General features: G+C 36.6%; 1 protein-coding gene and 1 long non-coding RNA gene across 2 annotated transcripts in view; both read left to right on the plus strand.

The window, feature by feature from the left end:
- The window catches only part of LOC148595346 (uncharacterized), a 157,328-nt gene that overhangs the window by 6,151 nt on the left and 138,188 nt on the right, over nucleotides 1-12,989 (plus strand). The gene's annotated exons all lie outside the window — the stretch shown is intronic.
- ZNF385D (zinc finger protein 385D) overlaps nucleotides 1-12,989 on the plus strand; it is a 151,592-nt gene that overhangs the window by 1,175 nt on the left and 137,428 nt on the right. The window lies entirely within an intron of this gene.

The following is a 12,989-nucleotide window of genomic DNA, read 5'->3' on the forward strand; positions in this document are numbered from 1 at the left end:
AATAATTAAAAAAAATGAAAAACAAACACAACACCCACGGAAATTTTGTAGAATGATGATTGAAATGCTATTCCTGGCAACTTGAAATCTCATCTAGCTCCTGTGTTAATTTATAGCTGCATAATATTTAGAGCAGAGAGCAGAGAGTTGGAGGATTTCTGGGACATTCAGCAGCTTTCTCAATTTCATTAAATATTGAATCGGGAGTTCACTTTAAGGTTTAAGAGAAGTATTTCTTTAATATTCTGACAGAGTCCTGTCAGATAATTGATGTGCTCTGTAATGTGTTAGGTCTTGTTTTCTTTAAAAATAAAAATGTTGCGGAAGGCAATAGTCTCTAACAGTGAAACTCATCGATTTTGAAAGCAAATTGACTTTGCTCTAAACTGTCCTTATAAAACATACATAAATTGGCTGAGTTCTCAGAGTTGCTTAGAGACCCTTTCAAAGACTAGTTTTCAATGTTTTGGATTTACTACATTTTCCAAGTAATGAGAGCTGATGACTTCTAAGGAATGGCCAAACATTTTAGTGTTTAGCTTTGCGTGATTTAGGTGATTTAAGTTTTTTTTTTTTTTTAATCAGTATTAATAGTGACATTCGGTTAATTAATATTTCTGGTTTTTGTTTCCTTTAATATCAGCGCAAGTGCTAGATAGGATTTTTTTTTTTTTTTTTGCAGTCAGTTTTGCAACAATTGCCTGCGTGACTAGGATTAGAAGTTATGGTTTCCTGAAGTTGTAAAGACATTAGGACTAGGTGAACTGAACAGTAATTAATTTTGACATGTTATATATTTTCATATAACTTGCAGAAACACGTAATGGTGAGCAAACTATTCAGTGTTATTTGTCCTGAAAAATACAAACCCCTGAATGTTTCGTATGCTTATCTGTTTTCTTGTGCAACGCAAGTTTTTAATTGGAACTCTTTAAGTGGACTGTGCTTTCTCTCTGCTTTGTAGGAAATACCATGTTAGAGAGCAGAGCTAGAAGTCCCCATTAGACAGGTTCTCAGTGTTCTTTGTTGAGTCTGAAACTTCCTTGAATTTTAAGTTTCAAATGAATGTCCTCTTTTCTGTCTTTTGCGTCACAAAGCATGATCCTGTGGGGATAATGTTTAGCTGTGGCTGCTCTCAGTATTTTCCTGCTCAATATGTGAGAAGCCAGAATGTCTATAATCTCACCTGTCCCCATTGTAACAGGACTGCACAAAGCAAATTGGTGGCGCACAAATCCAAAGAAAAGCTAGACACGGTATATCACACACCCACTTTGTATTAGTATATCCATCAATTAGTATATCTGTCATTTAGATAATATCAGTATATTTTGTTTTTCTCAAAAAAAAATGTAGTTGTCTTTCAATATGAATAAAAAAATCTGGGGTATTTCTTTCTTTATGCGTGCCATTGTTTTTCAAATCCTCCTAAAGAATAGGAAGGGAAGAGAAAAAAAAAAGTAAATTTATGTAGGTTTGCATGCATGTTTTCTGTTTTTCTTGGCCTTTTTGTGTAATTGTTGTTTGCTATAGGTAGTATAGTGGTAAAACACATACAGCGCTAATGTGCAAATAAATACTACATAAAAAGCTCTCTGTAAATACTGATATAAATATATGTAAATATATTTTTAAAATGTATAGTGAGTGAATTGGTTTCTTTACCACCAGAGACAAAAGTTACTAAAGTCAGAAATATTCTTATAGTGTTCCTTGGTCTCTTTAAACCTGTAGCCTTGAAGAAGATTATGAGTTGAGATAATGTAAATTCTACTATGCTATAAGATGAGCCTTCAAATGATTAAACTAATGGTGACTCGCCAGTTGCATAAGCCTGTCTTTTACATTGGCAGAATTTTGATAGCATGATTTCAGAAATTCCTATTTTTCACTTAGCATGCTGTGGAGTTTGTTTGGTCACCCTGGATACATTTGTTACTTTATTGGTTGTACATTCATCATTTTGAGTTGAACAGAAGCGGGGAAGAATAATAAGAAAAGTCTGACAAAATGATGCAATGCGTTTATAGATAGGGCAAGGCAGAACCCTACGAAAATGATAGATGTTTGTTAAGCATTTTAATCGGTAGGTGTTTTGCACTGAGTTGTGCGCGTGTACACGCACACACACAAGCACACGTGCGCGCGTTTTGCTTGCATTTATCATCACGTTAGCAATTTTGTGTCTGATAAAAGCCATTTGTGAGGCTGCCCAGCAGATTAGGGAAGAGAAGCGGCGAGTGGCTGTCAGTGGCGCAGAGCTGGTGCTTCAGCGTGCGGACGGAAAGCCTGCGCCAGGCCCTTGCTCGAAGCCCAGTTACTGTGGGTGCTCTGCGGAGGCTGGAGCTTGTAGCCGTGCAGCACCGACCTGGTCCAGCAGCTGCACGGGCATCGGCCCTCGCTACCGCCGGCTCTACATTTTTGCTAACAGAGGAGCCAGTGACACTGCTGCCACTGCTGCTTGGGTTGGAAGAGGTGTGCGTGGTGGTTGGGTTCAGGTGAAACCTGCCCTTGGTTATCAGGAGACGAAGGCCGTGAGTTTTCAGAGAGAACCCACCATGCGCGGTCGCGGGTTGGGAGCGCGCTCTGCGGCCGGTCAGCCGGGACTCAAGGAAGCCCTGCAGGGACACTGAGGTGCGGAGACAGCGAGCGCTGCTCCAAGGAACTCAGCGAGCCCACAAGGGAAGGGAGACAGCAGCTGGCCTCCCTCCACCCCCAGATCAAACACACCAAAATCTTCCCCCTTACTGAAGAAATATAACTGGAGGGGGGGAAGTAAAATGTACATTTAGCACACACAGAAAGAAAAAAAGATAAATTGCAATTTGTGCAATGCAATGAGATCCCAGAAGCTTTTGCTCCTTCCCCATCCCCCTCCCAACTCCCAGTGAACCTATTACTGATTTAATAACTTATGTGCTCCGTGGTTCCATTCACTTTATAATGGTGCCCTAATATCTTGGGGTGGAGTTTAATATTTTATGGGATAAAATAATAGAAATCTTAAGAGAAAAAAACAAAATTTCCTTGAAAATGCCATCACGCTTCTGTTGCATGTTGGCCGTTCTCACTTTCGGTTGTGTGGTTCTTTTTTGCCTTTTTTTTTTTTTCCTGTGTTGTAGAGTGTAGTAATTCATCTACATACATACTACTATTTTGAGTATCACTTTTTATTTCTGGAACACTTTCTTGGAGGAGAGATTCATGCTGGATGACTCATGGAAGAAAAAATACCCCCCCACACACACTGCCCAAACCTCACCAGCACTTTAAAGAAAACATGTATTGTACAAACAAACAAACAAACAAACAGTTTCAGCAGTTTCAGTGGAAATTTTTTAAGGTGGCTATGAATATATATATATTTCTAGGTTAAATGCTGCAGAGGCCTTTCTCAGCATTTCTGTTTGTCTTCATGTAAGAAAGGATGAATCAATGATGATAAGACTACGCTTTTAAAATGTTTTGAGAAATGCAGATAGTAGATTATGCACTGCACTCTATTTTATCACCAACCATCTGCAATAAAAAGTGTAGTTAAAATGTAATGGATGCTGGATGTGACAGAAGAATTTAGTTGAGCAAGCCAAGGTATCGAATCTTAAAATGCAAAGAAGCCTCATGTTTATACTTGGAGCTTTATAGTCTCTTGGGCAGTGAACTTCTTATCTTGAAACACTAGATAATACATGTGCACATCATAACAACAAAAGAATTTTAAATCTACAGGAACCGCTCTATGCTAGATTATATCCTTTCAGATTCTTTTTCAGAAACTGTTTATTTAAAATAACTGTAAATATATGCAGTAGGTTGCCATAAATACGAGGCAATTTCATTAACTGATGAAAGTGATTCCCTATGTTACCATTTTTTGTGGGTGGCATAACTATGCTGAAATCCAAATCAGAATTAATGTTTTTTTTTTGCTTCATTGAGAAGATTAGGTCACAGTTGCTTTAGCTGATGGTCCTTCAGCAGAAAACTTGCATGTATGCATACATGTGTATGCATGTACGAGCACATGCACGTGTGACTGTGTATGTCTGTGCAGGCTTTCACTGGCATGTGAAATCTAATCCTGCATTTCTCCCTAACACACCTTGTGTCTGTTAAGAGATAAAATATCAAGTAAAAAACAGTTTTGTTCTGTTTTGTTTTAATTTGTGTTAGGGTAATTTCTCTGTCTTTTTTCTTTTCTTTTTTCCCTGAATGACTATTTATTTATATTATTTTTCTAAAATATTTTAAAATAATTTTAATCCGTTTGAGTGCAAAATTATCTCTGAGTTGTATGGCTTCTACTTTTCTATGTCTGTGCAGAAATATCTTCATATATTATTTTGAATGTACTTTATAAGGACTGTTTCCAGGACTGCCTGGTGGCATGCCTAGAAATTCTTGCAATTACAGAAATGTTAATCTGGTTACAAGAATCCCTTCAAAGTTTTTGCATCTCATTAGAGAAAAGGAAATGGTGTTACTTAAAAAAAAAAAAATCTATTTAGACTTGATAAGGCAAATACTTGAGTTTGGTATCAGATCATGAAAAACTCTTGCAATATATTAAAATGTCATAAGGGATTCAGTTTTAAAAGGTGGTTATTACATACATTATATTACAAAGATTAATTTTGTAGCTGAAATTTCATAGCTGATTGGTATCATCCAGAGAAAATGCAAGAGCGGTTGGGTAAAAATATCAAAACCTGAAGTATTTCAAATTGTACTTGAATCAAATTGCCAATGTTGAAAGTGGGAAGAAGCTTTCCTTTGTTGTAGTACTAAGTCATTATATGGCAAAGCCACATACTGTAGGTCAGACAGTATTCCCAGAGACTTTAATAAGTTATTTCTCTGAAAACTGCTTGGAGATGAATAATATTGTATGTGAAGCTGTATCATCTGTACGCTCATATCCTTAGACCTCCTTGCCCTTTTTGTTGACCAGCTTTTCCAGTTCATCAGTCTGATGCTTATGAAGACATGTCATCTTCAAAGAAAAAACATTTTTTTTTGCTATAGTCATAAGCACGATGTGCAAAAGTTGAAGTTGGCAAGGTTTGGATGTAACGTGAATTTTAAAAAAAGGTAATTTGAGTTTAGGATAGTAAGGGAAGCTTTTAAACAAGTTCAGTATTACCTTATGTTAACATTTCAGACAATACAGTTCATTCTCTTTTATATTTAAAATTAAACTATTTTATCTTTTAGTTTTGAAAAAGAAAAAAGATGTCTTGAATCCTTATCGAGAGCATTTAAACAAAAGCATTTGTTCTCTTTTCTATTTTTACTTGAGCAAAGATCACAATTATTTTAAAATGTTGGGGTTAGATCAATCTATTTCTTTTTTCTTTTTTAATAACTCAGCTGGCTGAACCAGTGGTTTGGAAATCATGGGAAACTGTTTCATCACGATGGGATCAGGTCCTGGCTCTGTTACTCAGCCAACTAATTTACTCTGTTTTATAGTCTCTGCTGATTTCAGAATTTAAAACCATAATAATGTTCCACTTACTCTTCAAGTAAAACTTGAAAAGCCTTTGTGATTTGGTAACATATAGTATCTCCATCTCAGAAGCAGTTACATGAGATAAAAAAAAAAAAAAAGATTAATTTGTAATGTCTGCCAACTCTTAAGTTTGGCCAGTTGAAATTTTGGCATATGCTCAAGATCTCAGTGATTTTCGTTTATACTGGTATTTTTGTCTATTGTGCATTGTTAATGTGTTCTGTATATTAAAAAGCTAACCTGCACCCTCATCACCATTTCTTTCCTTCAGGAGACAAGATAGAGTCTAAAAAGTCCGTTTACCTTCAAGAAGCATCTATGAATAGCAACATTACTTTCATAATATGTAGGAATATGTTTCATATGTAGTAATATGGTTCATAATGCGTAGGAAATAAAAGGCTGAATTTACTCTTTGATTATTACTTTGGTGTGTTATTTACCTTTGTACTGTAATTGAAAAGGTAGAGAGAGACTCCAGTTCATTCATATGAAAGCCATGAAAATTTCCTCAGCTTTTGTTCTTGTTGACCTTGTTTACTCTCAGCTTGTTTACTATGGAATATAGTAAGTTACGAAGCTAGCGGCAGATAATGGCTGTGTTTTCCAATACTGTTACCCATCACTGTGTTAGGAATCAATAGTAAAAAAAAAAAAAAAAAGTGTTGAGCCTTGGCAAGATATGCAATGGTAAATGCACAAGGAAGGAGGAGGCAGAAAGGAAGCCAGTCTTGGCACTGCAAGCAATATCAGTACTCTTCTTGCTGAGCAAAGTCATTTTTTAGTAGCGACCTGGGGCTCCACTGTCTCTATAGCGCAATGTTTAGCAAATTAGTTTTTGTTTACTGGTATTTACCTGTGAAAGCAAATCCACTCACATCCTGTCAAAGCCAGCCACATATCAGGAGCATTTAGTCTGCCAGATATGTGACTATTACATAGCAAGCACACTGAGCCTTTGTTTTTCTGTTATTATTGGTAAGTGGTGCTGCTGCAAGCAGCAAATTTTTCAACAGTAGAAATCACATGAGCCTGTCAGCTTCTAGGTATCATGGTAAAAAAGTGAGGCTTTTGCTTTAACCCTTTATGCAGCATCATTGCATGCAGTTCATTTTGGTAACAATTTTTGTATCTTTAAGAAGGACAAACATGTATGCAGGTTCATTAAACCTTCTACTTAACTTCGCAGTTCTTGTGTTGTAAAGGACAAATTCTTGCAATCAAATAGGCTATAAGATGGTGTTCCTCCACGTGTGTGAAGAACCTCCCTTCTCTTTGTGTTCCCCTCTGCCTGAGGGCCTGATAGCCACATGAATGTGTGTGTGCTGTAAAGCCACATAATGCATTTTTTCTAGTATTTTTACATGATCTCAGCACCCAAGATATGACTTAATCATTAAAAAAAAAAAAGCTTATCAATTGTGCCCAAGGCCTGTCTTCTTGCAATGCTGTGTATTTAGTCCGCCACTCCACACGTAGTGCTAGAGAAGATACACTAGCCTCAGTAATAGGTTTAATTTCTGTTGACTCAACTCCTAGTAGCAGTGAGTATCTGGAAATCTCAGTGGCCCACACTGTGTGGTTTCCCTTCCTTTTCTTTCATAACTGAAAAAGGTTCTGAATTAACTATTTTTCCTTTCAACTGAGTTGAAATAAATATTTTCAATAAGTTTTCAGATTTTTTTTTAATCCTTTGGATTTTTTTGTAGAATATCAGAGATCTTGCAAATAGAACAGCTGACAAACCTACTCAATCAGTAGTCCACTACTTCAGCTCCTATGAGTTTGATAGCAGCAGGGCATGTGGCATCTCTTTGGATTTGCATAAAGGAAGTACAATATTTAGCTAATATCTGCAAACATGCAAAGATTAGAAGGAAAATGTTCATTCTAAATTATTAGTCAAGTTTTAGGAAGTTCACAGTAATATATGGGTTACGTTGCTGCAGAATACAATAGTAGATTAGTTAATATTTTTTAAAAAAATCTTCCCAAGTTGTCTCTGATAGGCAGATTTGCATTTTTTTTTCTAGCTCTGTAAGTAATTTCAGTCTGTAAAATAAATTATATATGGAAATTATATATGTTTTAGTAGTCTACATATTGAGGGAATATTGCCAGTTTGTCTGAAAGAAGTTGAGCAGTTCATGAAATTTGTTGATATAATATACAGTGGCGACTTCTAGCAGTCACCAAAAAATAAAATAAATAAAGACAAAGTTCAGGAGTCTTTCAGCAAAAATTTAGCTTTCTGCACTGTTACTATTTTTATTTAAACTGAGATCTGTTCTTCATAGTGAAGGAGGAAGTTTTCAAAAGTAATTATTATTTGTAATGAACTGTGGAATGTGTTAGAATGTGTTAATAGATTTGCTTGAACTCAATTTTAGTTAGCAGACCTAACGTGCTGAGAAACTTCCATGGCCCCCAGTAAAGTAAGATTTTTAACTGTGCTGGAAATATTAAATCAGACCTTGCCTAATTAAAGTAACTGTCAAATAATTTGTGACAGTTTTGTTTAATAGCCTCGATAATTTAAAATGTGAATCAAATGTGCTTGAAAAGTCTTAAAGTGATTATCAGCAGCATGGTCAAACTTTTGGCAGCCGCCCACGTGGCAGCCCTGGGGGTGGTGCAGATTTATGCCTTTAGGTGGCAATTGTGCAAATGGCTGTTCCCTATCTGTGAACTGCAGGGAATGCAATGGAAATAGGAGTGTGGGCATCTGAATGGCAGTGGCCTGGCAATGGGGAAGATGCATCTGGTGTTCTGCTGGTGCCCCTTGCTGGAGGAGCTCTGCAGGCTTTTAGGGGAGACTCCATCAGCTTCAGGTCCAACCTGAGCTTTCCTAGCTTCCGTAGAGGCTCAAGGAAGAACAGTTAAAGAAAGCTATGCTGATTTTTGTTCTTGAGGAAGTGATATAAAACCACCAAGCCCTGCCAGGAGCCAGCAAGCACCTCCACTCTAGAAGCATGGTCATTATTAGTCTTACTAATTTCCATTGCCAAGTCATCAAAACTAGGAGTGGGACTATGAAACAGCCCTCTTAAATCAGCTGAACAATTTGTATTGCCCTATGTGCATTTCAATTCTCTCTCTTTTAAAAACTGAATGCTATCATGATCTTTTTTTTCAGTTTTACGTTTGAAAAGAGCTCGTGTTCGTGGATAGGATGGGAGCCTGTGTGTTGGCCTGATTAGGTGCAGGTTATATTGTAGCTGTTAATTCATGCTAGTCCTATTTTAATTCTGTTCATCTTCAACAAGGCAATTTCTGAAGTGATTTGTTGGGCTGAAATGCCTCTTTTTTTGTCTCATTAAGACACATTATTGGCAATATCATTAAAGAGATCAGGACAATTCAATGAATAGTTTAGAAGCTCATGGCGATTCTTTTCCAGCTGACAGACTCTCTACCGGTTAAGCAGAACTGCAGCAGTAAAGGAAAGTTGAGATTCATTCTTTTATTTTATTTTTTTTTTTCCTGTAACCAGAGGGCACTTAACATTTTTGTTAGAGCATCACCTCATCGAACTCTGTTGAAGTTTATGACCACAGATCATACCAAGCTATCATTTCCAAAGCCATGTAGCCCAACCAAAAAATGATGCATTTGGGTGAAGCTCAGTTTTAATCTCCAGGTTTTTAACATTTCCAGTTGTGTGCTTGAAACTGCTTAATGGACATTTATTAAAATATATATACAGATAAGAATTCCTAATAACTAAGAAAAATTTTAGTTTGAAATTTGAATGACTTTTGAATGTCATTTTGGGAAGGCCGAATAACCTGAAGTCATTATGATAGAAATTCAGGCCCAGGGCCCTTTAGACACTTTTGAGTTGAATTCAGAAATTGGCCATGGACAATAGAAGGACCTAGGGACATTCTTTAGATAAAGCTTAGAGCAAAGATGTACTTTTTACCTGATAAAGTTCAATTCTACAAATAAAATAAAATCATCAGCTGTGGATTTTTTTTTCTTTGATTTTGATTTACCATATTGCTTTTGTGCTTTGGCAAAATGATCACCAAGGTGCTTTCTAATACTAAATGTTTGTCTTTGGTAGTCCTGGGAGAAATATTGGCACAAAATTTATGGAAAAATCTACCTTTGTTTCCTCCATATGACTGAAGACTAAATTAGATCCAGTTTGAAAAAAAAATAAAAATGGGATTTGGCTTTCTCTTTTGGTAACAGCATTTTGCAGAGCAATATATAAAAAGAGCAATATTTAAAGAAAGCACTTGCATCAAACCCTAGCAGGTCCTAATATCTCTCTCCTCTCCCTTCCCCTCCTTTCTGTTTTTTTATATGTAGAGATACAAGGAGAAGATTTTAGGTTCTGGTCCATTCGCATCTGGAAGTGCCTTCCAGTAGCTTGGAGTCAGCGACCCAAATGCTAGGCTTTGGGTGGCCTAGTTTATACTCCTATAATGTGGGGTTTTTGGTTTTGGGGTGTGTGGGGTTTTTTTGTTGTTGTTGTTTGTTGCATTAAATAATATCCATGTACTAGTCATTTCTGGCCCTACCTACTGTGTTGTGCTTTCTACTGAAGCATGAGGGGAGCTATTCTGGAGCAGGATTGCTGTCACACTTGCTCATCTCTGCAGAGGAATTTGTAGGGAAGCACTGAGGAGTCTTGTTTATGCGTGAAGGAAATGTTACGATGGGCACCAAGTTCTCAAGAGCAAGTGACCTGTACACTGCAAACCACTCAGTTTTCTGAATTATTACTGCTGGCATGCTAGATGGTCTGTTTTTTATTGCTGTTCAAGGGTCTCCGCAAGCGTTGGTACTTTGCAACTACAGATTTGGTAGCATGACTGGAGCATCTCTGGATTTAGCCTTGGTAAAGCTATACAGGAGTCCGTGTCAAGCGATGCACTGGGGTAACCTAAATGTTAACTCTACATTGATTGTGATTGTATACCCACTGTAATAGCATTTTATATGTAACTTTGTAAGTAAGTGCTTCATAACAACTCTACTATCGATGCTTGACCCCAGACATAGAGATTTGCTTTACTTCTGCCACTTTTGGAGCTGCATGTGTGAATGCAGCTGAACGCCTTGGTCATTTCACCTCTTTCTGTGAACTTAAAAAATAAGTGAGAAATAAAATGCTTTTTTTTGTGTGTGTGTGTGTGTGTGTGTGTGTGTGTATGTGTATGGTGGCAACGGAATCTGCGTAGCAACACTCAACAGCTGTGTGTGCTCTAGGTCTTCTTAACCCATTTTAAGTACAATTTAGCTGCCTGAAGAGTATAATAAAGAAAACCTGACACTCCCTACTTAAATTCTTTCTCCATGCAGACAGGATTGCCACATATTCTACCCAAGTACACACCAAACAGAAAAACCAGAAATACAGGTTTGCAGAGTCCCTTTGTAGATGTTAAATCAAATTTGGCTGTAGAGTAAATGCAAATACAACCCCTGCTTTGAAACTGCAAATGCCCAGTGTCAGGCAGTGTGAAAGATCCCAGCCTAATTTAGACATACCGTTGACGCTGAAGCTGTGCCAGCTTCAGTGGTTTGGGGATGAAGAAGGCTGTGTGAACCTTAACTTTTGTCACGGTTTGGCCCACACCTGCTAAAATGTGCTGAGTTTTGGGTTAACGCCCTCAAACACACCCAAGCACAACTCATTGCTTAAATTGATACCTGTAAGTAATTAAATAGAATCAGTATGCTGCTGTATCCTTTAATATTATAGCTCTAACAAATCCCTACCCAAACTTTCTTTGAATCACTGGAATTAGTACTATGGTAGGGATTGGCTTCTTTTCTCCAAGATACTATCTTTTTTGGTAAGTGCTTTTGTTTCGTTTTAATATCATTAAAAGATCTAAGAAAGATATTCTTGTCTCTGAAATAATTCCTTTCTTTTTCAAAGATGCAATGTGAGAAAGAAAAGATGTAATTCTCACTTTGTCTTTAGTGTTACCCTAAGTTTTACTTTCTAAGTGGTGTTTTGGTTTTTGTTTTTTTAAAGAAAGAAAATCCTGCCAAGTTCTCGATTATGCAAATAACCATAATTCAGTTCTCTCCTGCACATGGTGATGCAGGTTAAGTATTTAGGTTGTTGATTCACCCTTCAAAATGTGAACCCTTGATAAAGATTTAATTCCTTTTTACTATGATGGCAATTTTTCTTTTTTTTTTTTTTAGACCCTCATTGCTACAGAAGTTTTATAATATTTAGTAAGATGAAGTCAAGCAAATAAGATGTAGACCCTAATTATCCATTCATGAATTAAGAAAGAATTAACTTTTCTGATATAAGTCATTCTATTGATGTCATGGTTTGGAGCAGCTAAATACATGCAGAAATATTTGCAAGATTGAGGTTTGTCTGTGGCTTACCGGTCCTTGCGGTTTTATGACATTCTGACAATTGGTTGGTTCACTTCACTGCCTTAATATAATTTCATTTTCTTGGAAATATATTGTAAGATTAGCGCTTTCTTACGGAAAGCAAAGATGATTAGTGTTTTAGGCTTCCTTATTTCCTCAGCAGTAAAAATGGAAGGATGAGGGGAGGGATACAACTTGTCAGTACAGTGTCATTGAGAGCTCTTTGTGTTTTTCCTGCCATCTTATATTCTCCAATATTGTACAGACAGGTCTTTTGATCAGATTAGTGTTTGCAATTTATTAAAATTCCAAGATGGTAGAGTTTCCATGGGAGTGTCTTGCTCACATGCAGTAATAAAAACATCAAATAATCACTTGAACTATTTGATATACAATTCAATTAAATGAATGTCTGTTGACTAAATTGAATCGATTGCTCTACTACAATTTGAAAAAAAAATTTAAAATATTAGGAGTGTATAAAACAATGTGATGCAAAAGTCAAAAGATTATTTGAGCTTCACTCCAAATACTCAAAGAAAGAAATACAATACATTAAAGGGTCAGAACAAATACTTCTTTATATAACATGCTCAGTATCATCTGGAATTATAATAGCTAGGCTTAGTATTATAAAAATGCAAGATTCTGATCCTTGTGGTCTACTTGGATTATCAGAAAAGTCTGGATAATATATATATTTTTCTTCTTCTTTGGCCTTGTATTCTATTGTACTGTGGTTACAAGGCCTGGTTGTATAACATAGCTAGGTTGCCTCAAGAGCAGGACAGAAAAGTTATAATTACTTGAGTTCTTGTCATACACATCTTTCTTCATATAAGGCTTTAGGCAGTTCCAGATCTGTATATATATAAAAAAAGAAGATAAGTAGTCCTTTCCACAGGCTTTGTTATCTCTACCCATCAGTGAATTCTGCACATCAGTGTGCTTAATATAGCAGCAAGGCTATGCCTTGCCACATTCTACCCTTTAAAAGGGTAACCAAAGATACACAGGATACTGTACTACAACCTGTTTTTTTACAGCTACAGGGTGTGTGGTCAGCGCGACACGGTGAAAATTGCTCCTACTTTACTTGGTGAGGAAAAACTTCTGA

Source organism: Tinamus guttatus, unplaced genomic scaffold, assembly GCF_059628265.1.
Source record: "Tinamus guttatus ecotype Peru unplaced genomic scaffold, ASM5962826v1 Tinamus_guttatus_pri_ptg000115l, whole genome shotgun sequence".
Classification (NCBI taxonomy): Eukaryota; Metazoa; Chordata; class Aves; order Tinamiformes; family Tinamidae; genus Tinamus; species Tinamus guttatus.